Source organism: Pituophis catenifer, unplaced genomic scaffold (genome assembly GCF_029215685.1).
Source record: "Pituophis catenifer annectens isolate HBS135680 unplaced genomic scaffold, rPitCat1.0.hap2 SCAF_2, whole genome shotgun sequence".
NCBI classification, from domain to species: domain Eukaryota; kingdom Metazoa; phylum Chordata; class Lepidosauria; order Squamata; family Colubridae; genus Pituophis; species Pituophis catenifer.
This window is the reverse complement of record NW_027256882.1, coordinates 205,486,065-205,510,426: the sequence shown is the minus strand read 5'-3', so window position 1 is coordinate 205,510,426 and position 24,362 is coordinate 205,486,065.

The window sequence follows — 24,362 nt, the reverse complement described above, 5'->3', positions numbered from 1 at the left end:
CATGACACTTTGCTGGGTGTTTGGGTTGAACAATGGCCACCATACGATGAAGCCCAATGTGGACTAAAATATGTATCTTGAAACAAGTCATTCTAATATACTTCCCTTTTTTATATAAAACTTTTATTAAAATTTTAAGGCAGAAGAACTCATGTTTAGAATAAAAAGAGGTGAAAGAAATACGGAAAGAATAAAGACAAAAAGTGCAGAAAACAAAGGAGAGAAATCATTGAATAGACTTCTACCTTCACTCAGGTCTTTGGTGAAAGGGAAGGAGAGCCCACACTTCATTGCACTTTTATTTGTTATGTTTTATTGAATATACTGTAATTTCTTTGATTGTTGTGAGCTTCCCGGAGTCATTGAGAGTTGGGCAGGAGACAAAATAGTTGTAGTTGTTATTGTTATGGTTGGTTACACAGCCAGCCAGATGTTTAGATTGTATTTGGCATTTATATCCACCTATCAAGTCCTTCCCAAAGGACCTGGGATAGGCAGATGTTGTTTGATGGTGTTACAAATACTGTCGCAGGATGTAAGCTGTTCCAAGTAAAGCTTTGCAACTGATTGATTATGATTTTGTCAATGTCTATGGTGTTTAAGTGGTGCTTCAATTGTCTTCTTATTGGATTTGATTTGTAATAGCAGATCATTATGTCTTGGTTTTCACTCTTTGTATATTTGCAGTGGGTATTTTTTTTTTTTTTTGAGTAGTCTGGTAGCTGCTGGCCCTGGTTGCACAGCCAATAGTCCTGAGTCCTGTAGCCCATTTGTCATCAGATGTCTAGGTGCTCCAATCCCTAGAATATTCCTTGTCAATCCAGGTAAGGACTGAACTAGTATGACTTTCTGTAAATTATATCTTACTATATTGTTTATGGGAGAGGCATTTTTTGTCTAGTTCCTCTGTTGAGACCTGTCCAGTATGTTGAACATCTGGCATCATTCTCATCTTCCTTGGAGCACGCAAGCTCCACAACCATGTCAAGATAGTGCCCCACTGGGGGATTATTACTATTATTTTCTCAATGCAACCGAATATATAGTATACTAGTTAAAAAAAAAACCAGAGACGGTGCTACATTGTCAAGTACAAGGATGCAGTTCAGTTTATTTACATACAATGAAGCAGTTTTCCGTCAAAGCATTACAATAGTAAAACCAATATAAAAATAGGATATTGTTGCTTTAAAAAGATTTCAGTAGTACCTGTCAGAAATTCTTTAGAGCAGCTGCTTCTTTTGCCTAAATGTCAAAACTACTTTGAGATCCCAGGAAAAGCTGCTGCTGCTTCAACAAGTTGCAAGCCGCAGCTTCAGTTTGCATCCTTTTGACCTCCAAAGAATGTTCTGGCATTGTCTCTGAAGAGCTGCATCTAATAAAAACACATGCATTAAAAAGGTGAGCGGCATTCAGAGGGAAGATGGTAAAAAACACATATGTATTTTAATAGCAGGCCCCTCACAAATTTCAATGGGGTGAGCATCCCAAAGACCTAGAACCAAAGGTAGAACCCCCTTGTCCCATGACTAATATGAAGATGTACCATCTTTTTTTTTTTTTTTTAATTTGATTTATATGCCGCCCTTCTCCGGAGACTCAGGGCGGCTTACAATGCGTTAAGCAATAGCCTTCATTCTTTTGTATATTTTATACAAAGTCAGCTTATTGCCCCCACAACTGGGTCCTCATTTCACCTACCTTAGAAAGGATGGAAGGCTGAGTCAACCTTGAGCCTTGGAGAGATTCGAACCAGCAGAAATTGCAGGCAGCTGTGTTAATAACAGGGTGCACTAAACCCCTGTACTATCAAGGCTCTTAATCATCTCCAGTCTTCAACCAGAAAAGCTCTGGACCCATGTTGTTAGATCCTAAGGCTGTAGATATTTATTTATTTATTTATTTATTGGTTCGATTTATATGCCGCCCTTCTCCGGAGACTCAGGGCAGCTTACAATGCGTTAAGCAATAGCCTTCATACTTTTGTATATACCTGCTTAGTAGGGCTTTCGGGCCCCGCTAAGCGGTGTTCTTTTTTATACAAAGTCAGCTTATTTCCCCCACAATCTGGGTCCTCATTTTACCTACCTTGAAAGGATGGAAGGCTGAGTCAACCTTGAGCCTGGTGAGATTTGAACTTGCAATAATTGCAGGCAGCTGGTGCTACTTAATAGCACTTTAGTCTGCTGCGCCACCAAGGCTCTTATCAGAAGTAAAAACTTAAAACAAGATGTGGAAGCTAATAAGCAGCCAGAACAGTTGCTTTAGCACAGAGGTGGGGAACTATGATCTTTTTATGACTTGTGGACTTCAACTTCCAGAATTCTTAAGCCAGCATTTGACCGAGCACTGCTGTCTCAGGAATTCTGGGAGTTGAAGTCCACAAGTCATAAAAAGACCACAGTTCCCCACCCCTGCTTTAGCGGAAGTGTCAAGAGATGCATGGCAAATGCCCCCCTGGGCGGCCTTTCTGCCTGCAGTTTCACTTTCTGAACAAGCGCAAGAGTGGAGCATGTTACAGTAATCCAAACCTGCATTTATTATCACTGGGTTTTTTTAAAAAAACCCAGCTTTGTTATAAGAAAGGGTATATTTCAGGGCTGTCAAACTCACGGTCCACGGGCTGGATGTTTCTCGCACTGACCACACCCACACCCAGTTTAGCGAATGGGAAAAAAGTCCCGATACATCATGTGACGCCACTGTGACAATGTGAATTTGACACCCCTGGTATAATTGGTGGACTGGCTACTTACATAGGTCCTTCTATTAGGAATCTAAAAATTTGAACAGGGGTTAGAAATGTACCATCAGTGGATACTATCCACAATACTCCTAGGCAATATGTTCAAAGAAAACATCCAATTGAAAAAATGGAGGAAATTTCATAAAATTACCAAATCTTATAAGATTTCTGGATGCTTACCGGATAACTCAGAATCAAGCAGAAACCTTTAATTCGATTGGATGTTGTGTTTCCTTGTATGTGTTTTTTTTATTATTCAGTCTAAATAAAATTAGACCTGTCACTCTGTTAAATAAATCTTACTCAACTAATTACATGGCTGTATCAACTAATGAACTGCATACTTTATAGAGGATGCACACATGCAATTTAATAATTACAGTTCTTAAAAGAGAGAAGAGGGAAATACTACTTTGTAAGATAAGTTATGGCCTGCTTTTCAGTACTTACATTAAAAATAATATGGCTTAGTTGATTAACAAACCTGAATTTAACTCTGAACAGTTCTCTAAATCAGTCCAGATTGGTGCGTACTTAATTTACTCAACAATTCTCATGCATTGTGAGCTTACTTGAAGTGCCCACATTAGGAAATCTAATCCTAATACCAACCAAGAAAAGTTTGGAAAACCAAAAAACCAAAACCCGACTCATTTGCAAGGACAAATAAATTGCTCACTGCAGGATGATACACGTCTATTTGAAAATTGCTGACTTTTTTTTTTAATGGCAAATCAGTTAAAAAAAACCAAAATAAGCAAAATAAACTCACAGTAATGAAGAGCTTTGTTCCTCATTAACCTTTTCTGTATATCTGATACAAAGCCTGGAGAGAAATCCCATGCATATCAAAACAATTTAATTATTTGTAGCTCAGCACAAACATATTTCAGTTTTTCCCTGTTGAGCAAAATCCTCAGTCTTAATAAAATCAGTATTTTTTTTCTAGTAGACCTATTAATCTAATGAAGATACACTATTGTTGCTATTGAGTGAACGAAAATACTTAATTAAGTCAGAATGAATCACTCATTGTATCTAATTCTGCTTAACAAGCTAAAAAAAACATAAAAGAACATCAACATAAGAATAAAATATGAGCTTGGGTATATAGATTAAATCAGTCAAATCTACTGAAGGATTTTTGTTTAATTCCACAAATCACAGCTGAAGAAAAACAGTATTCTAGAACTTACTTAAAGAAAAAAATGAATTTGCTACCATCAAATCTATATACAAAAATCCTCTAAATATTTATTTCAAGACAGAAGAGTTACAAATTGTATACAGTATAGTGATAGGAACACTACATCCATTCTGTGTGCCCACATCCATTCCTTGGTGCCAGAATTTACTTTTGAACTAACAAATTCAAACAAATTCATTCAAATATATGTTAGACTTTAGTGAATTCCTTAAATATGAAAAGTCTGGAAATAAGGTGGCAAAATCAAGAAATAGGGGAAATGTGTTGGTCAAAACCAGCATGTACATCTCAGATGATTGCCTGAAAAGTACATTGTTGCATGAAATTATATCACAACAAAACTGTGGTATTCCAGAAGGGTTTAACTACTCTAATGGTCATTCAAAGCTTACCTGATTGGTTTCTACCAGTCCATAGCTAATATTCACAAAATATTGTCATGAAAATTGAAAGAAGATATTGGTAAACCCTGTCCTCCATTTGGTGAACTTTGAAAGTAGTGAAACATATTCTACTTTTGATTCTACCCTCTAAAAATAGCCAAAATTTCAGACTGTTTCTGAAGCAAACTGATCAATAGATGCAATTTATTTCATTTGCATCAGTGTATGTCATTTGTATAATCACATATTTAACATTTTATACCATCTTCATCATGCCATTATTGTGTGAAGAATGATGCAGAGATATTATAGACACAAAGAACATAAAATATCAAATGCATAATTGCACAAATACAGAACTGTTAATGACAGAAATTGTCAGATTTAACAGTCATTTGGCGTTAACAAACACTTTTCTTCCTCAAAGTATGTTTAGTTGTGGTCTTACTGTAACCTTATATATGCTAACTTCAATAGAAAGTTGAAATTTATTTTCAAACATATGTGCATAAAAATGCACACATATGTACATATTTATGATATTACTTATGGTATGCAAGGGCTTCACTTCTATAAAGGTGCTTTGCTTTAACATTTAAGTGGGGAATAACTATAGTGTCAGGGTTCCAAGTTGTATCACGGTGAAGAGCAATCTGATAATTATCCCATATTCTTTTCCTCTCCCGAGAATAATAGAAAGCCGTATGTCACCCAATCATTTCTGTTCAAGTGCTAAATAAATAGTTGCTCCCCATTAGTTCATTTTCCCATGGCATTTTCATTGAACTACAAGTAATCAACCAGAAATGTCAATGATAAACAGTTAATGATGAACTTCTTAAGCAACAGACAAGAATACAAAAGCAAAATTGGAGAAATCATCAGATTTATGGTAAGATTTTTATAGTGAAACTGCCTTATCTGATTTACAGAATTTTGCAGCTGTAGACATTGTTGTCTGGCATTTGTAAACTTCCCACAATTTGTTGTTTAAGAAATGGAGACAAAAGATATTAAGTGTATCTTAATTATTAAGAAGGTAAGATAGTAATTACACCCGAACTGGGATCCAAGAAGTACATTTTAATTCAGAAATTTCAAGCAAACTCCTGCTGCAAGATACTCTTAATGTTAGAAAGTTAGTAATTCACAAATAATATGGAAATCAGTAGCTGGACCATCTCAGAACAAAGCTTAAGTCAGATTGATGTGCTTAAAAAATTCTTTAACTAAGCATGTTAATTTTAAAAATTCTTAAAGCCCAAGCTTCAAGCTATAATTTATCAGTTTTATTGCCTTTGGCTTTAAAGATACTTTTATGTCAGTAGTTATCTTGCTTTTTCTTCCAATTGTCAAAAAAACTATTTCTTATAGAAAGATAAAAGACATATATTGTCATAACATTGGCAAATTTGGTGGGAATACATTCTAACTTCTATATATAGCAAACCATAATTAAGTTATATATTCTTTGATATTAATTTTAGCCCTTTAACCTTCCTCTCCCATTTCTGGTATGTATAAATCAGGGACCTGTTTTTCAAGAGTTGGAAGAATGTATTCATGAATCAGAGCATTATGCACATCAAGAAAGTAATGATTTATAATGAAGAGGCTTACTGCAGAATTTACCTTCATTGGCTTAAAGGAGCCTAGCAGATAATTTTATGGAGGTTACTAGTCCTCAAGAGTTTCCATTAGTTCCCTCTACCTATTTTAATCAGACATCTGTGACTGAAAAAGAAGTTAAACTAAATCATGTTTTAAAGAAAATTTTTCTGCATTTATTAGCATGTTACCTCTCCTTTATATTCAATATTCTGCTTTTCTTTTTAAATTTGCTACTTCTCTCTTAATACATGGTATACTTTTCAGATGATATCTCTATAAACTATATTTTCTTATCAATGTCTGATAATTGGGGGTTAAAATGGCTGCCAATCTTTCATGATCTCTGTTAGATCAGATTAAATAATAGGTCTTAACCATACTGGAGAAAATTGACTATGTTTAACCCAGTCATATTAAGAGAGTCCTAAGAATTTATCTATACTAAAATGTCTTTAATGCCTTGAACCTAAGCCCAAATCCTTTCTGACTGGACTAAATGAGTATGATACGAACATAACATTAAAGACTCAAACTGAGTATGGTTTATTCCTCAAATGGTATCCAACCATGAACTGGATTCCTGATAGAAAATAGAAAACAATAACAAGCATTTTTCGAAGGAGTGTTCAAAAGTGTTGCTTTGTTTTTTGGTGGTGGTTGTGGGTTTTTTTTTTTTTTTTAGTGACAACTGCCCTCTGCTGCCTGAAAGACTTAACAGTTTCCCTATGAGAGCTTCAAAAGATGAAGAAATCATATTCCTGGGTATATTTGTGTAGAAATCCCTCCAGGGGTATGTTCAATGATTGCGATCAGATCCTTGAAGGGGTGACATAAGGAAGCTCAGGCCCTCTCTTTGTTGCAGAAACAGCCATTTGTAGACGAATAACCAAATGATTAAAGTGAAAAACCCCAAGCCCTTTCCGCAGGAGAGCTTGTGTCGGATTGTGAGGCTGAAACAACAAGAACAAAAAGAGAGCTCTCTATCGCACGATCCATCTAGCTGCCACTGAGAAATCTTTTCTGCATAATTTTGTTTTGGACTCAGCAGACTTGTTCTAGGTGCATGCTAAGGCTTGCTAAATCCTGTTATTCAAGTTCTGCGCTATTAAAAGTTTTCAGACTTTCAACGAAAATGCAGTCTCTTCGAGGCTGCCAGATGGCAACGTCCCCTCCTCTTCCCTCATCACGCAAGTTACAAATTTCACAGCAGGTTGCAAGCCAGTGTAGGAAACCTGCTTCCTTCCCTCCTGGATGGGATTACTCGAAACTATAAACCCGGGATGGTTACTATCTATCAGGGAAAACAGCATTATGTGAGCAAACAGCTCCTTCCAGCTGCTGTTCTGAACAGCGCCACTGCCACCTGTTCAATCGTTTTCTTGCACCAGCTGACTTCAGGGAGGGAAAAGGAACAAGGAAATGGCTTGTAACTTTCCTTTACTGCATCATTCTGGGTATCAAGAATGGGTGGAGAGTAAGTGAGGAGTCACCAGCACTGGTATTTAAATTGTTCTAACATAGCTATTGCAGGCAGATTGAACTTCTTGAAAAGATGAAGAACTAAACTCTCCAATTATCTATGGAGACTGTCAATCATTCAGGTCATGGTTGTCCCAAAGGTGCTTTTTCTTCTTCTTCCTCAAGTGTCAACAGGACTTTCTTGTTGTTTTTTCCCCTTTGGAAACGTTTCACTTCTCATCCAGGAACTGAAGAAGCTTCTTGGATGAGAAGCGAAATGTTTTCAAAGAAAAAAACCCTAAGAAAATCCAGATGCCTTTTTTTGGGTGGGGGGAAACACATTTTGGGATAACTTTCCAACTGTTCATAGGAGTATTGTAGACACACTCAGTCTGCATGCAAAAGATCATTTGCCTAAGTTTACTCCTTTTTCCTATCATCTATTCCTGCTGGACTCAATTCTTGGACAAACTTCTTCTTCTTTGCTAATGTTAAAGCAAAGGTGCCGTGTCTTCTTTTAAATAACCCCAAGAATAATGTAGAAGTTTGAAGGCCAAAATTAATAGAAATTGAAGAATATGGAGAAGTGGCAGGGTTGAAAATCAATAAAGAAAAAAATGAAAATATTGGTGAAAAATATCACCGAGAAACAGAAAAAGGAGTTAATGGAGAAATTGGATATTCAGATTACTAAAAAAGTAAGATACTTAGGAATTCAGTTAACAGCAAGGTGTATTACAATTAAGGAGGATAATTACTGCAAATTGAAAAGACAAATTGAGACAGATTTGGAGAGATGGAAGAATCTACAATTATCATGAATGGGAAGAATATCAACAATTGAGATGAATGTATTACCAAGATTGTTGTTTTTATTTCAAACAATACCGATAAAAATAGAAAAAAAAATATTTTGAAAATCTTAATAAAATAATAATGAAATTTATATGGCAAGGGAAAAAAGTGAGAATTAATATAAAAATGCTACAAGATGCAAGACTCAGGAGGGTTTGGACTATCAAATTGGGAATTATATTATCAGGCAGCAACATTTTCATGGATGAAAGAATGGATTGAATTAAGAAACACAAGGTTATTGACATTGGGAGGGTCATGATCTGCAACTGGGTTGGCAGGCTTTTTTATGGTATGGTAAGAATAAGATACATAGTTATTTTCAAAGACATTATGTAAGAAATGCTTTATTATCAGTATGGGAGAAAGTTAGAGAAAAACATTATTTGAAAATACCAATATGGCTTTCAACAATGTAAGCATTAGTACATCCAAATATTATTAACATGGGAAATATTATTAGATATAAAGATATTTTATCAGAAAAGGGGAAATTGAAAACGAAACAAGAATTAGAAGAACAAAGGATTGATATGGAGTGGTATACACAATTGCAAATACAATCGAGATATGAAAAACATGCAAAGTTATACGGTTTTTACTTGGAGATGACAGAATTGGATGAGATACAGGAACAGATGAGAGAATGATTTAAAAATTGTAGAGTTACTTACTTTCTATTCAATTAGAAGAAGAGCAAGTAAAAGAAACAATGATAGCATGGGCAAAAAACTTTGGATACACAATAGAGTTAGATAAATGGCAGCAACTAAGGGAAAGAAACTATAAGTTAACAATGGCAACAGCATACAAAGAGAATTTGTATAAAATGTTTTATAGATGGCATATGTCACCGGAAAGATTGGCAAAAATGTTTAAAGATAGATCAACTAAGTGTTGGAAATGTCACCAGACACCGGGATCATATTACCATATGTGGTGGACATATGCAGAAGTGAGAAATTATTGGGCAAAAATTTGGATTTGGTTAGAGAATATAATTCAGCAACATATTGACTTAAAACCGGAGCTGTTTCTGTTGGGTATTTTACCTGAGAAAATTAGTAAAGAAAATGTATATTTGATTATTCATGTAATAACTGCAGCAAGAATTGTATTTGCACAAAATTGGAAAGTGGAAAAAATCCCTACAGAGGGAGAGGTAGTTAAGAAAATATTAAGAATGTGCAGAAATGAATAGATTATCATTAGCAATTAAAGGGAAGGAAAAATCGGAATATTACAACATATGGGGCAATTTTATTATTGGATAGAAAATGAATATGGACAAAAAGCGGTGTAAAATAAAATAAATCCAGAAGAAAAATGTTCTAACAGGAGATATATTAAATTGAAATGTAAAAGCAAAGAAATATATATATTATGATGATACAAAAATTTGTACCCGATGACACACTGAATGATAAATGATGTAATGTTTGTTTTAAAAAATAAAAAAACTTTTTATAAATAATAATAATAATTTAGAAGTTAAATTGGATACATGAAATACTATATAGTGCTTTGATTTTATTAATCAGCCTTCCTCTGTCAATGTGACTATTTGCAAGGGAGGGAATTGAGTATTACTTAGGTAGAATGAAACACAGGTAGTCCTCGACTTACAAGAGTTTGTTTAGTGACCATTCAAAGTTACAACAGCACTGGAAAAGTGACGTAGGATCATTTTTCATACTTATGACCACTGCAGTATCCCCATGATGTTGTGACCAAAATTTAGATACTTGTCAACTGACTCATATTTATGACGATTGCAGTGTCCCAGGATCACATCCTTTTGCAAACTTCTGACAAGCAAAGTCAATAAAGAAGCCGGATTCACTTAACAACTGCAATGATTCACTTAACAGCTATGGCTAGAAAGGTTGTAAAATTAACAAATGTCTCACATAAATTTTGGATTCAATTGTGGTCTTAACTCCAGGGGTACCTATAAAGGAGTTAGAGAACACACACTCCATAAAGGTTTCTGCTTTCTGTTGACACCCACCCATAAAAAGGAAGGGAGGAAGATAACCAATAAAAGGTAAAGTTAAAGGTTCATATGAAAGCTAAAATTCAAAAAGTACCTCAGGATATGTTTTTCTGGAAAACAAAATGGAGCAGTTTTGACTCACTTTCCCACCCCAAAATAAATTCTCCCGCATACCCAAGATTAAGTAACTGGCTTTTTACGTGCAAAATGGTGAAGACTCGTCCTTGGTCCTTTGAAATAATTCCCATATCTCCTTCCACACCAATACCTCCCATGCAGTGGTGAAATCCAAATTTTTTTACTACCGGTTCTGTGGGCATGGCTTGGTGGCATGGTGTGGCTTGGTGGGTGTGGCTTGGTAGGCATGGCAGAGGAAGGATATTGCAAAATCTCCATTCCCACCCTACTCTGGGGCCAGCCAGAGGTGGTATTTGCCGGTTCTCTGAACTACTCAAAATTTCTGCTACCGGTTCTCCAGAACCTGTCAGAACCTGCTGGATTTCACCCCTGCTCCCATGTTAATTCTCCAGGTTCATGGTAGTCAACAGAATTCAGAACAATTTCTAAGAGTTCCTCCCAGCAGTGATTAACCAACGCAAAGATTACAGAAAGAGGGATTATCCCTGATGTATTGATGAGAATATTTGGGAAGTATGGTGCGAGTGATAGAAATAAACCAGTTCCACCATCCATAGCGTCCTGATTATTTTATGCTCAGAGGCATCTGCAGGTGGAGCAAGAGGGAGCAAATGCCAACAAGTACATGATGATGTCCTCACACAACAAAGCATTTGCATGATGATATCACTGCAGTGTGTTGGCACTTTGATGACAGTGTACTTGTTTGTGGATGCTGCTGTTGTAATGGGCAGAAGGAATAACTTCAAGGAACAGGAGGAAGAAATGCAATCAAGACAATAGTCAAAGAAAAGAAATCTGTGTCTGAGCCAGAACTGAAGGTGAGAAAACAGCTCAGACCATGGGTGTCAAACTCGCTGCGTTAGTTGCTGTCATGTGACGTATCACGATGATTTTCCTTTTGTGGTGCTGGGTGGGCATGGCCTATGCGTGACACATCCGGCCCATTGGCCATCAGTTTTACACCCCTGTCTCAGACAAAGTCTCCCTGGCTCTCACAAAGATAAAACGGAAACCGAGGAAAGTACATTCCAGACTTGCAAAATTCTAGAACCTTTATAATAAAAGTTCCATTTGCCTGCATGATTTTAGTTTCCTGGTCCTGTTTGCCTTGAAAAGCTGACAGCTATTTATCTATCAGCTAGATCTTCTTAATCACAGCTTTGCCATTTTGGAACTCCCTCCCAAACAAAGACTACCCAAATCTGCTATGTCAATCATTCCCAAGGAAGATAAATATTTCTGTAGGAAAGGGAATGTTTTTTATATCAAAAGAAAAATATATATATAATCAAATTCTAGTTGCTGATGTCGTTTCTGATGTTTATTAGTTTGTCATTATTAACACTGTATTTCGGTAAGGCTAGCTTTTTCAGACTTCCACACAGAGGAAGTAGAGAGGATCACATAAATTCATAGGTAAATAAAAATATATTTTATCTTTTCCTAGTATTTGTGGTTTCTCTTTTTAGCACATATTCATATTTAGTTCAGTGTACAAGTAGTCCTTCACTTACGGCCATAATTGAGCCCAGAATTTTGATTGCAACTCATTGTGGACATTAAGCGGCTATGCACCCGATTTTATGAACTTTTCTGTATTGATGATTAAGTGAACACTGCAGTTTAATTTAATTTATCACATTTCTATGTTGTTAAGTGATGATTAAGTAAATGCCACAACTGTTAAGCAAATTCAATGTTTTTTTTTTTTTTTTGCTAGAAAGTGAAATGCTGGAAACCATCAAAAACTGTCAAAAATTAGTCATATTACTGTGGGACACTGCAAATGGTCATGCCAAGTGCCCAAAATTTATGATCTTTTTATGGTTAGCTGCCCAGAGTTACTTGGTAGAAAAATGGGTGGCATGCAAATTAATGAAATAAATAATTCAATGCCATGCACTCCATACAACTAAAGCTAGCTTAGATTTACACACAAATATGCAACAAAAAGATACACTAACAAGGACATTTGTCAGATACTTAGCATTAAAGGCAAAAATCTCCACCAAATATTAAACGCTAACACAGATAAATAAATAATGCTAGCAAATTATTTTAGTCCCATCCAAAAACAGGAAGCTGGAAAATATGGAAATATTTGCAATGGATCTTTAGAATTACACATAAAAACTCTACTTGCCTTGTCACCAGCAGACAGAGATAATACCATATATGTAAGATTGTGCCAATTTCCCCTCCCTCTCTCTTTAATTTATTCCTCTCATTTAATAAGTTATGTTTTTAAATTGTGAATTTGAGGTGTGAACTGGGGAGGGAAATACTGTCCAGAAGGAAAGAGGAAAAGGGGAGTTGATTGTTTATTAGAAAATAAATATTTCAACTTTGGCAGTTAATAACCTAGTTAGTTGACTTTAAGAGATGGAATATGCTAAATTAAGGTCTACTTGATATTAAGGTCCTTAAAAATAAATAAAAAGAGAAGTGTTTTCTCATGGGAGTCAAGCCTTTGTTAAATAAAGGCTAAATGAGTATAATAATATAAAGGGATATATAAAACTGTTAAATAAGAGAAATTAAATAATTGGTAATTTTGGATATGGGATTGTGCACAAAATAATTTTAACCGATCGACACATTGTCTGTGATTGTATTTGAATGATGGTGGTTTTATGTTTTGTTTTTGTTTTAAATAAAAAATTTATTTCAAAAAAAAAACATAAGTAAAAAGATCCTAGCTGTCTGCGGACTTAGGCAATTCTGATGGGAAAGAACTTGTTGATACATTGAATTTCCCATTTCTATCGTTACATTGACCATAAAAAAAGAATCAAGTAGCCAAAATTGCCTTGACTTACAAAATTCCATTTGCCATCTGGGCCCTGAGTGACTGGATCAGCCATTCCTCATTGTTTAATATCAGGATGAGAAAGTACAACTTTATGTGTCTCTTTCCACCCACCCCCATATCTACACCAATAAAATTTATCATTAAAGAATACAACATTTATTTTGATTAAGCAAGAAATAGAATTTTAAATCGGTCAGGATTGTTTACTTTCCTCATCTATTCTCCCAACTCTCAAAAAAAAAAAAAATCCACACAAAATCAGACGCATTTCACTTGGTTATTGCATTCTGTGTTAATTCAAAACTGTTTTGGTGATCAATGTGTCTCAGTCAATTCCACTACTTCTAGCTGTTTTAAAATTAGTATTATCTGAGGCTCTCCTATAAGAATAGCAAACCAAATGGTGCGCTTTCTCAGGTGCTATTCATATTTTGGTATTTACAATTGCCCTGTCATCCATTTTTCTCTACGTTTTATTGATGCATAATACAATACTAACTTCTGTATGAGATGTTTAACTTCCTTCCCTTGGGTAAACAGCTTTTTGAACTAACATTTGCTTTGACAGAGTTCCCATGTTCCTAATATAAAACCTACAGGAGATGCTTTGTGTACCTGAAAAGTACTATTGGTGGTCATTGTGCAGGCTGTATTGTTGTTAATATTATTAATTCTTTGAGTTCTTATGTAGAGGCAGAGAACAGGAATAATATTTTGAAAATAATAAAATGCACATCGTGTTCAGTGGTGGAGGGAAGGGAGGGAGGGAGGGAGGGAGGGAGGGAAGGAAGGAAGGAAGGAAGGAAGGAAGGAAGGAAGGAAGGAAGGAAGGAAGGAAGGAAGGAAGGAAGGAAGGAAGGAAGGAAAGAAGGAAGGAAGGAAGGAAGGAAGGAAGAAAGGAAGGAAGGAAGGAAGGATGGATCTGTGACTTAAGTTTTATTATTTGCTCTTTTAGCTCACCCTTTCCTGATTTTTCGAGTGCCCTGATCTACGTTCTTGACTTCCAAGTAAATTGTTTAGAGCTTCATTCAGATCTTTGAGAAAAATTAGAAGAAAGATTATTTATTCCTTATAACATATACCGTACTTTGTCATGTGCACTAATTACTTTATTATTTTCTGCCTAAAATATAGACATTTTTCAAGTCTGGCAACCTACTCTTGAGAAGAATTATAATAAGCCTCTTGGAGGGTGGGTCAGTCCTAGCCCTTTTGTGGCTGCGCAGTGATTCCAGGCTAACTTTACACTTGATCCCCCCTCCCAGCTAGGCTAGGTGCTTCCCAACAGACTTGCTTTCTAAACACCAAGAATTATTTAAGGTAAAATTGTATGGAAGTATGAGATAAATAAGTCACTTATTTAAATAAATAAGATCTTATTAAATAAATAAATAAGTTCTTTGGGTCGAGTTATTGCAGAGAAAACACACACGGATTTTTGGACACTACCAGCAATGGAGGAAATATATTATGGGCTGTTATTGGATAACATTCATGATCTCGTCTACTACATCTCTGTTGTCATCAAAGCAGCTTTGTCACTTTTCAACTACTCCTGGATGATTGGGAGGCAGGAGACAGACAATCAAGATGAAAGCATGGGAGGTATAACATGCACCTTATAAAAATATTTTTAAAACAGATCCTGCTTCTGAAGCAGGAAGAATCCGTACAGGGGAGAAATGTTTCAGGTCAAACTATACCTGTCATTTGCCAATAGAAGGCAGAGGGTCTGGCAATATTTTGGTAAATGTGATCATCAATAAAGAAACTTATTTAACCTATTCTCAGAGGTGCTCTGGTTGCTTTGCGCGTGTCAGATTAAACCTTTAATCCAGTGGTGAAATCTAATTTTTTTTACTATCGGTTCTGTGGGCGTGGCTTGGTGGGCATGAGGTGGCTTGGTGGGCATGGCAGGAGAAGGATACTGCAAAATCTCCATTCCTTCCCCATTCCTGGGGGAAGGATATTGCAAAATCTCCATTCCCTCCCCACTCTGGGGCCAGCCAGAGGTAGTATTTGCCAGTTCTCCAAACTACTCAACATTTCCGCTACCAGTTCTCCAAATTGCTCAAAATTTCCACTACCGGTTCTCCAGAACCTGTCAGAACCTGCTGGATTCACCCTTGCTTTGATCTGAATTTTGAACATACTCAAAGAGAACCTTGATAAACACAAATAATTTTAACAGTTGTAGTAAAAATGGCCAGAAACCAAGAAAAAAACTAGCAAAATTTAAAGGGGGCTAGCTTTCATATAGTGAAACATATCTCCTAAACAAACACAAGGTCGGTCTATGGCAGTCACCTACCATAATCTTAGCAATGAGGCACATTCATTGGGGAGAGATAAATTTCAATCAGGTCCATTATGATCATCATTATTATTTAAATACAAAATGAGGTGTAAAATTGAAATTATAACTACCTCTCTCTCTGGAATTACCTGTCTTCAAAGACCCATGCAACTCTTTATTTGCATTTAGGTATTTAGGAAGGCAGTTAAAACAAGATCTCATTATATGGGAAGTGCTTATGATGTTATAATGATGGTTATTAAGATATAATTTTATTTTGTGTTTTATGTGTTTTATGCCTTAAACTCCCACAAATCATGGGAGAATGGAGAAATATCAATCAATCAATCACTCTTCAAAAAGACAGAACTGTAAAAATCTAATACAATACCAAAACTATAAAACTTTTCAAAGTAACAGATTAAAACATGGACCCATACAAATAAAAAGGTTTTAACGTTACAATCCTCCATAAACTCAATTAGAAGTTAAGTCCCCTTAAATTCAAGTACAGTAGACATAAAGTCTACACATCCCTGCTAAAATGCCAGCTTTTTGAGATGTAATAAAATCAAATGTAATAAATCCCTTCAGTTTATTTTTCAATTACTGTATATTGTGTGTTATTTATATGTTAAATTAAAGGTGGGGAAAAAATCTAAAAAAATTCATTCCACTTCAGAATGTTTTCCACCTTTAATATAACATACAAGCTGTACAATTCAATTGGAAAACAGTGATTTGTGATTTATCTTGATCTGATTTTTTTTGCATCTCAAAAACCTGGCATTTTAACAGGGGTGCAGAGAGTTTTTATATCTACTGTATGTCAATAAAGTGAATACAATTGATGAGGTAAGTATCCAAGTATACGGTTTAACTGAATGAAAAGGCCTTCCTGCCAAGAGTGGTCTAATATGGCTAAAATCCCGCCCTAGAGCCTGATGAAATTCTAAAGTGAGGTCATTTCCTAGATTCACTATTTCATTTAGGAAGACTGTTTCTCTTTTACTTGCCATATAATTCCAATTGTCAATGGGAAAGTGAGTGAGAAGAGAGTATTAGAATTAATCAAGTGAATTAGAAGAGAGTAAATCAAATCCAGCCACAGAAGAATTCTGATTCCTATCAGCAGCTTTCAGTGTTTCTGCTGATGGGAAAATATTGATTATACTTCTGTAAGAAAAATGTAAAGTAAGTTTTGAAGGTGAATTCACACCATCAGATAAGAGCCACCATGTTTTAGAAGTCTTTAAACACACCTGTGAAGGCTTTTCTATCAAGACAGAAAAGTTGTGATAGCTAGTCCTCTTACAACTTTGAACCCATATGTTGAGGAGTAATATAACTTTGAACACTAAGTGTAGAGGCAAACAGTAGGTAAAAACCACATAAGCTTCAAAAGATATTATCACTGTTGAGAAAAAGCTTCTGAATGTGGTAGATCTTTGATTAGATCTAGCATATATTTTTAATCATGGCTGTTGGTTCATATCTAGATGACCAATTAAATTAAGAAACCAAGATTTTTTAAACTCTGTTGACTCTAGGCTATTTTAATTATTCATTTCTAAGCTAAATTATATTACTCAGATAAATCTGACACCTGAAATATGTTTAGAAACCTGGGAAAATGAATGTGATGGGGCAAATCCAAGCCATCCTAAATATATGTAATTAAATCAAAGATTTTTTTTTTCATGAAGAAAAAATAAATAAATCTAAGATTAAACCTTATCTTCATTAAAAGTTATGGGGAAACATTTTCTAACTGCTTCTTTATGGCTCTTCTTGATCTAGAATTAGGAAACAACAAAGTTGTTTGATTGAAAATTCTCACCTGGCCTCCACCCCCCCCCTCTCTAAACTGAAATGCACAAAGGTAATCCTCAACCTATGACCAGAATTTTCATGGCTAAGCTAGACCGTTGTTAAGTGAGTCATGCCCAATTTTATGACGTTTTTGCCACACTTGTTAAATAAATCATTATGGTTGTTAAGCAAATCATGTGGCCGTAAAACAAACCCAGATTCCCTCATTGATTTTGCTTGTCGGAAGGTGGTTGGGAAGGTCGCAAGTGGCGTCCACATGAACTTGGGAGGCTGTCATAAATACATGACACTTGCCAAGCATGAAAATTTTGATCATGCAATTGTGGAGATGCTGCAACGATTTTAAGTGTGAGGACTGGTTGTAAGTCATTTTTTTCAATGCTGAATGGTCGCAGAATGAATGATCGTAAATTAACCAGAAAATGTATGACTTTAAGTTGTTGTCTTTAAGACAGGAATCCCCGACTCCCAGTCCGTGTATCGGCATGCCAGAAACCGGTCCGCGCAAACAAGTGAAGCCCCATCCGCAGGATGCAGGCAGCACGTGAAACCAGGGGTCCCCCCCCTCCAGTCCACAGAAAAATCTCTCTCCACAGAACAGATCCTTGGTGCCTAAAAGTTTGTGGGCCGCTGAGCTAATATATAATATCCTCAAAAGACATGGAGTGGAAAACAAACCCTATTTCCCTTTAAAAAATTAAACTGTGTAAATAATAAAACCAAATAATATAATAAAGGCTCCATATAGAGTATCTTGATTATTCTGCACACTTTTTAGTTTTGCTTCCACAAAAAGAGGAGGATTATTTTTTAAATAGCTGCACAAGTTTCTGATCATATTATTGCTTTATATGCATTAGTTGATCTATATTTGGCTTCTGGAACTATTCTGTATGAGAGATTTATTCCAGTACTACAATGTCTGCCTCATTCACATGATAACACACGAGACATTCCCAATCTGTTCTTCCAATGCTATTTTTCTATTTCCATTTTTTCCCCTAACTAAATTTATCCCAATTTTATGAATGCAATTCCCCAAGTTAAATGTGTTCATCAAAGTGGGAGTGTTTGGAAATGAGTAGAACCTGTTTTACAATTTTTCTCCCATCCAAGGCAAGGAAAACAGGCTTTTTAGACAAAAAATAAATAAAATCAATGACTTCATTATCTTCAAAACTATTTTTCATTGTGACTATGAATAACTACACTAACTTTATCCTTAACACCTGCTGCAGAATTGTACTTGTAGTTACCAGAATTGACACACTCGCACAAATACCTAGAATAGTAACAGAATTAGAGAAGAACGTAAAATAATGACCAATTAGGAAAAATGAATTTACAGAATTTAAGTAGGAGCTGCATTACCTACAAAGTCACCTGCGTTCTTCCAGATCTGGCACAAAATCTTGTTTCTCCTTAATTTCTGTGTCATAGGTTGTATTGTAGGCGGTACGTTCTTATGCTATCAATTCAAATGATAAAATATGACTATCTGACTCATTTAGAATGCTATGCTAGTGTGTGCCGCACAGTATTAATAGCATGCAAGTATCTTATCAATTTGGTAAAGCATTGCTATTTTTAACATGTGCCCCACCAAACCGTAATCACAACTGGAAAAGTATCGATACAGAAATAAAAGGTCATGCAGTGTAAATTCTGCCTATATTAATTTGACCTGCATCCTATTTTTGACAAAATAGGAGCCTGGATAGCTCAACAGACTAAAAGCCTGTTATTAACATTCAGCTGCCTGCAATTATTGCAAGTTCGAATCTCCCCAGGCTCAAGGTTGACTCAGCCTTCCATCCTTTCTAAGGTAGGTAAATTGAGGACCCAGTTTGTGGGGGCAATAAGCTGACTTTATATAAAATATACAAAAGTATGAAGGCTATTGCTTAACACATTGTAAGCCGCCCTGAGCCTCCGGAGAAGGGTGGCATATAAATCTAATTAAAATAAATTAAAATAAAATAAAATAAAATAAAATAAAATAAAATAAAATAAAATAAAATAAAATAAAATAAAATAAAATAAAATAATAAAATAAAATAAAATAAAATAAAATATATAAAATAAAATAAAATAAAATAAAATAAAATAAAATAATAAATAAATAATAAATAAATAAAATGTTCCTTTAAATCACAAAGCAGGATGGGTGAACAAATTTTCATACAGTATTTAAGAAATATGAAAGTTGTGAAACGTATACAGTATTAGTGCTTATAATACTTTCTAAAACTTTAGTAAGGCCACACTTGGAATACTACATTCAGTTTTGGTCACCATATGATATAAAGGATGTATACTATAGACTCTAGAAAGAGGGCAGAGAAGAGCAACAAAGATGATCAGGGAGATGGAGGCTAAAACGTATGAAGAATGGTTGCAGAAATTGGGTTTGTCTAGTCTAGCAAAAAGAAGGACCAGGGGTGACATGATAGCAGTCTTCCAATATTTGAAGGGCTGCAACAAAGAAAAGGGAGTCAACCTATTCTCTAAAACACCTGAAGGCAGGACGAGAAGCAATGGATGGAAACGTATTAAGGAGAGAAGCAACCTAGAACTAAGGAGAATTTTCCTAACAGCAAGAAAAATTAATCAGTGGCTTGCCTTCAGAAGCTGTGGGTGCTCCATCACTGGAGGTTTTTAAGGAGAGGCTAGACAGCCATTTGTCTGAAATAGTTTAGGTCTCCAGCGTGTTCAGTGGGTTGGACTATAAGACCTCCAAGGTCCCTTCCAATGCTGTTATTCTGTTAAATTATTTAAGAGCTATTGTCATTTATGTCAGAGTACAATTATTCCTTTTAAATTCAAGCTTGCATTTTCACATGGACTTTGTCATATATTCAGACTTGCTACTTGGAATTTGATGAATTGGTAAATAGGTAGACCTGTATGAATGTGTGACCAGGATTTGAGTGTCTTTATTTCAGTTTTCATTTAATTTTCACTTTCATTTCTCTTCCCCTTTTAATTAGCGCTGCTCTGAAGAGGGAGTTGCACCTAAATATAAAGCAATACTCAAAAATATTATATTTATTAGATGTGCCGTGCATCTGCTAACATTCCGGTATTCAATCTTCAAATCAGCTTTTAAAAAGAACAGCATAACTGTTACATATGTAAATGCCTAATATATATTTGCTTGTGTATATATTTATGGTTACCTCCCACTCTACTTACATCATCCCCATAACCACTCCTACTTACCTCTAACCACTCCTCCTCTGTATATATATATATATACCGACTCTTCCTTGACTCTTGGTTCTTCTGCTATATCTCCTGTAAGAGAATAGATGAAAATAAAGGATAATTAATATCATAACAGACTCTGAGTAATTATTGGGCAAGATCCTCGAATTCTGACAATAACGTAATAGTTTTAACAATTTTAAAAAGCAAAGAACAATTTAAATGACCAATAGCATCAATTGGAACCACCTAGAACAATGTTGGCGAACCTTTTCTGGTGTGTGCATGCACGCCTGTCACCTGGTCTTCCAGTTTCTAGTGCACATGCATGCGCAAAAACCAGCTGGTCGGCACACATGTGCATGCCGCAAACCAGAAGCTCAGCTTCCTGGCGCGCCAGGGAACTGCTCTTCTGGTTTTTGGTGCTCCCGCGCATGTGCGCCAGGGAGCTGCTCTTCTGGTTTCTGGTGCTCCCCTGCGTGCATGGGTGCGCTCCCATTTTGGCACTTGGTGCAGAAAAGGTTCGCCAACATTGTTCTAGGTGGTTCCAATTGATGCTATTGGTCATTTAAATTGTTCTTTGCTTTTTAAAATTGTTAAAACTATTACGAGCCAAGTAGTTATTTAATCTTATTCCAAATACAACCAGATCTTCACCATATTTACATACAATGTATTTGCTTGAAAATGGGATCTTCAGTTTGGAGATATCTTATCTTAGTTTAGCCTAGCAGGCATTCTGCAACCAACCAATTCGTACTTTTTCATGATTTGCCAGAAAACACTGTATACAGTTATGAAGTCACACTAAGCCACTACCAATGGTTTGATGTTGGCTAAATTTCTTATGTGAATGTCAATCCCAAAACAACTGTGGGATATTTGAGAACAGTAAATAATCACTTGATATTAATTTGCTGTTGGCTTATGATATACAAATATAGACGCATAGCTTGCTCTTTTTCATCCATTCTATTTTAACCTCTAGCAATCCAGAGTATCATAGGAACAACAGCAAACAAACAAAAATTAAAAGGAGATAGAACAAATCAGAAACTGGCCAAGTAAACCATTATTCCTTTGCTCAATCATAAAGCTTAATCCAAGTTTGTGTTTCTTTAATGGTCAAAAGGGGGGGGGTTTAATGTGATATGTGGATACTACTACAGAATATTGATGAGAGAATAGAAAAACAGCATAAAAACAGACTTCCAAATCCACCATCACTGGATACATATAAAAATGTTTTGGAACGGCCTTCACAGATCCTGAATGTCAATAATGAAATAACAATAATAACAACAGCAATAACAATAATGAAAATCTGTGCAAGGAGAGATTAATATGGATAGCCTATAAGAGCTGTGGTGGTACAGTGGTTAGAATACAGTATTGCAGGCTAACTCTGCTCACTGCAGAGTTCCTGAACCCTGACTGGTTCAAGATTGACTCAGCCTTCCCTCCTTCCATGGTTAGTAAAAGTCTAAGTGCTATTGCTACATAAGGAGACCAAAGAATATTTCTGAGCTAATAGAATTTTGCAAGTTGTTGTTGTTGTTGTTGTTGTTAGTTGTGAAGTCGTGTCCGACCCATCGTGACCCCATGGACAACGTTCCTCCAGGCCTTCCTGTCCTCTACCATCCTCTGGAGTCCATTTAAGCTCATGCCTACTGCTTCAGTGACTCCATCCAGCCACCTCGTTTTTTGCAAGGGCAAATGTGAAAAGATTCCCAAAGTGAGAATGGAAGAAGTTTTAGCCAAGGACAGGAAATGTGTAGACCCTGTTCCTTCTGCCAAAATAGCTGTTATAAAATATCCACTAAAATATTGTCCAGACTTTTCGACTTGCCATATGCAGTGTTTTCTTATTCTGAATCTGTAAATCACTGCACGTAAACAGAGGCATGGATTCCAATCTGCAGAAATGTCTCATATTAAACTTTGCACCATCCAAAAGATTTCTCCACTTCTATTTGCTTATGGATTCATTGACATATACAGTACTTGGTTTTGCATGCAGCTGAAACTCTTCTGTGTCCCCAGTAAAGTCCTCAGAGTAGAGGACATCGTATAATATAAAAGGTTTTAATTAGAATCCAAGGAAAGCAGTTTTTCTATGCAACACAGAATTAAACTTGTAAACTATATCAGAATTGTTTGCTTTCAGAGTTCTTCGTAGCCAACTGACATTGGCTTCCAGACATGTGTTCATGATTTAAAGGGGGAAAAAATAATTTAAGTTAAACCCTTGAAGAGATTGCAATCATATTATTATCATTTAGGGTTGCAATGCAACTTAAGAGCCTCCAGTGACTTTGCAATTAAGCAACAGCATCAGGCTCTTTGCACCCAGCAGAGGAAAACAAGAAAGAAAATGGTCATCTCAATTTTTGGTCTGAAGACTAAGCATCACCAGCTAAGAAGGAACTGGGGTATTTGATATAGCCAACTGTTAAAATAACTCCGTGCTGCCCTCTGGAGAATTGCAAACAAAAATGTGTAATGTTGGAAATAGATTTTCTGCAAGTTTCTGCATATGTTTATTCCCAAAAAAAGATTCTATGGTGTTCATGAAGCTTGCTGTCAGGAAAAGGTAAAGTTATTAACATAACGTAACACAACACAACACAGCTAATGTAACAATGCATTGTACAGAATTTAAAGAACCCGTAAGACCATGCATTAATTGCAGCAGAAATATATTCTGTTTGTCCATGTAAAGCCGTGTGCTTTCTTATGTACTTGCAACAGTGGCATTTAGATTTGAATTCCACCCTTTTTAAAGTCAAATTTTGAATCATTTCTTCCCACATACCTTTCCGTCATAAACCTAATTAGCTGCTACAGATCTGGGAGTTGCTTCTAGAAAAATGCAGACACTGTATTCCTATTTATTATTATTTATTTGTATTTGTAATCCACCTTATTTTTTTTTACAAATAACTCAAGGTGGCAAACATATCCAAACAACACCTTCTTCCTCTTATTTCCCCCCCCCCAACAACAACCCTGTGAGGTGGGTTGGGTTGAGAGAGAATGACTGGCCTAACGTTACACAGTTGACTTTCATGGCTAAGGTGGGACATGAACTCACAAATCTCCTGCTTTCTAGCCTAGTGCCCTAACCACTAGACTAAACTGGCTCCAAGGTGCTAAGAGTTGCTAAGAGTATTCCCTCTTTATTTGACTGGTCAAATTCTTTTCCAATATTATTTTATTCAGCCCTGTTTTTGCTCTCCTAAGAATGAAATAGTGTACATTTATTTTTGTAATTGTTTTAGAGCCTGGAAAGAGATGCTGTAATATGAACGTGATCTATATATTACTGAACTCTCATGTCTGCAATCTTTAGCAGGGCATCATAAGGCAACAATTTTTGAACCAAGGTACAAATGGGCTAACTTACATGATACATCTGAAATCTGGGGAGCCATGACTCCCATGGGATTTGAAATTTGACAAATTTGCAGTCACTTCAGTGCTGCTATGTTGCCGTGCCAACACCCAGTTTCAGTAGACTGGCCCTCCTTCAGCTGCTAGAGATGAGTTAGACCAATTCTGCTGTAAACCTTCAGAGACCATCCCACCATTGACTGTTGGAGGGTGATCACCTGCAGTCAAGCCGGAAGGAAGTAGGAAGTTACTTCCATTCCCACTGCTTTTTTTGGCTTTGGTCATTCGGTTTCTTGGTTCAGATAAGGAAATATCTCTAACACAATGACTCAACAGGGCACAGAGTGTTTAGGTGAAAGATAAAACCAGTAGGTTAAGCTAAAGTCTGCCTGCTCACTACAGAAGTGTTGATGGAGTTCAGCTT